General features: G+C 29.8%; 1 non-coding gene across 1 annotated transcript; it reads left to right on the top strand.

The window, feature by feature from the left end:
• Nucleotides 1-946: 946 nt before the first annotated feature.
• Nucleotides 947-1,034, top strand: TRNAS-GCU (transfer RNA serine (anticodon GCU)). The gene has a single exon. It is a non-coding gene; the product is annotated as a tRNA-Ser (tRNA).
• The last annotated feature ends 1,661 nt before the right edge of the window (nt 1,035-2,695 follow it).

Below are 2,695 nucleotides of genomic sequence, written 5' to 3'. Positions count from 1 at the left end.
AACTATTAAGGGGATTAATAGAACGAATCACACTTTTACCACTAAACTATACCCGCTACAATGCGATTATTGTATATAAAGAGACCCTTTGTCGAACAGGGGAATTGGGCGTAATCAAGATAGGATCACAAGATAGGGGGATAAAAAATCCTGAAAATTAGAGCCTTGCCGCCTTTTGTCAGAAGACTTGATAAAATTAGGAAAAGAGTAGTTATTTCATTTAAATAACTAAATAAAAATAACTAAATAAAAACTTCTTTCCTTTGTTATAGGAGTTTTGATAGATAGGGTTCGACAAAAGAACTTAGTCATAACATAAAAATGGATTGTGCAAAAATCCATAGTTTTTTTTATTATTTATTCTAGTTATTCTAGTAAAATAAATGTAAATAAAAAGAAAGAGGAAGAAAAGAAAGAATCGAAATGATATTTGGATTCTATATCATAGGAACGGAAATAGTACTTCTTCTGCTTCTGATTGTTGATTCAATCCAATAACAAGATTTTTTTGTTACAACAAGTCAGATCGCAGAATCATAGAAAAAATTATTTATTTGAGTTGAAAATAAAAAAATGAGCCCGGCCGGGTCAGTACCCGGCCGGTCCGTGGAAATTGGAAATAAAAAAGTCCCTTTTGAGCGAAATCAAAATGAAATGGAATTACTGATAAAAGTTGTATATATTTATATTCTATATAATAAAATTAAGAATCTATAGATATATAGATTAATAATACCCTAATAAGATTAATAATACTCTAATATTAATATAAATAAATAAAAATTAATATAATTAATATATTAATATAAATAAATAAAAATATAAATAAATAAAAATCTATATAACAAAATAACAAAGGTCTATATAACAAAGGAAAGAGGGCTTTTTTCAAGCATTTCTTTTTGCGTGCTGTAACTGTAACATAGTAATTATCTTTTCTAAATTAGGAGAGATGGCTGAGTGGACTAAAGCGTCGGATTGCTAATCCGTTGTGCGAGTTATTCGTACCGAGGGTTCGAATCCCTCTCTTTCCATTTCGGTTTTTGACAGTGGAATAGATCAAATCCTAATACCATTTATAAAAATGAAGCAAGGAACTCTCCCTTTTTTATTCTTCCCGTCCAGGATTACCAGGATTACGTCCCGGATCATTAGATAGGAGTCCGAAGATGAAGAGAGAAACAAAGAATATCGTTGCGGTGTAAACAACGAATTTAAGATTACGCATTGTACAACCTCCCATAGAATTTTTTTGTAAAAAGAAGAGAATGGATTCTTCGTTTTTATTTTTCTATTTATATACGCAATTATACGCAATTTTTATTTTTCTATTTATATATATACGCAATTATACGCAATTTTTATTTTTCTATTTTTATACGAAAATAGATTCCTCGTTTTTATACTACATAGCCTATTTTGACACCAAGAAATAAAGTGATTTCTAGAATTTCTAGAAATCGAAAAGAATTTTCAGAAATTCATTTATAATAAGAGTTGAGTTTTTCATTACAAAAAAAAATTCTTTTATACCAACAATTATATATTGTGGCGGACTTTAATCCAAATAGGGTTCTTCGGCGAAAAAGGGTCAGAATGAGGAAATGGGATGATCCAGCTTTATCATGGCTATCCAAGAATTTCAATCTTTGAATTGAGGGTTCGGTTCGTTCATAGTGTTCATAGTGTAAGACTTATCTAATCTTTTCAATTGTTACAATTTTTTTTTCTTGAATAAATCATGAATTTTTCTAGGACAGTATTAAGGATCTCATCGAAAACTTACAGCAGCTTGCCAAACAAAGGCTAAGAGAAAAAAGAGAACAGGTATTACTGGCATAAAATCTACGATTGGATTCAAAAAAGCATAGGCCTCGGGCAATTTGGCGAATAAAAAACTACTCGAAAAAAGGGCAGAATTCAAACAGATACAGATCAAATTAAAGATATTAAGATTAAGCATAACAAAATTTTGTTCTTGGAGATAATTTTGATTGAGTTATTAATATGTTTTTTGATATAAGGAAAAAAATGAAGAAAGGAAAATAAGGCAGACTAAACAATACTTCTTTGAACTCACCCAATCAAAAAGCCTTCAATTCTTACAAGAGAATAGAAGAAATCATACTTTCATACAATATCTTAATTGAATTATATGTAATGATCAATAAATTCGGTTTAATTCTCTATCCATACGTGCCAAAATCCTAGCAAGAATCTAATCTATTCCATAGTTATTTGGAACTGGAATTGACGAACAGGGAATACCCATATTAGTGTTTAGTAGTTTCAAATAGAAATCTAAATGGGGCGTGGCCGAGTGGTAAGGCAACGGGTTTTGGTCCCGCTATTCGAAGGTTCGAATCCTTTCGTCCCAGAGCCTACTCTTTTTATATATCAGAATAACGATATCCGAATCTAAATTGCTCTTTTTTTTTTAACAACCTTCTTTCTAAGAGTCAAATATTGGAGAAAATGTGATTCTTGCTTTTGATTTTTAATGATTTCTTAAGATTGGCACTCGAAGAACTGTGAGATTGGCGAATCTATTCTATCGAGTTATTTGATCTATCGAGTTATTTGAAGATGCAAGGCAGATTCAAAAAGATTAGTTTATTTGTGTTATTTATAATATTCGTAATATTATTATTATTAATTATATTATTAATTTCTTATTAATTAGAATAGAAAAGCT

The sequence above is a fragment of the Durio zibethinus genome, unplaced genomic scaffold (assembly GCF_047325235.1).
Source record: "Durio zibethinus cultivar Kanyao isolate XHJ-2024 unplaced genomic scaffold, ASM4732523v1 HiC_scaffold_194, whole genome shotgun sequence".
Lineage (NCBI taxonomy): Eukaryota > Viridiplantae > Streptophyta > Magnoliopsida > Malvales > Malvaceae > Durio > Durio zibethinus.
The sequence above is the reverse complement of the archived record's forward strand: the minus strand, read 5'-3'. Positions and strand labels throughout refer to the sequence as shown.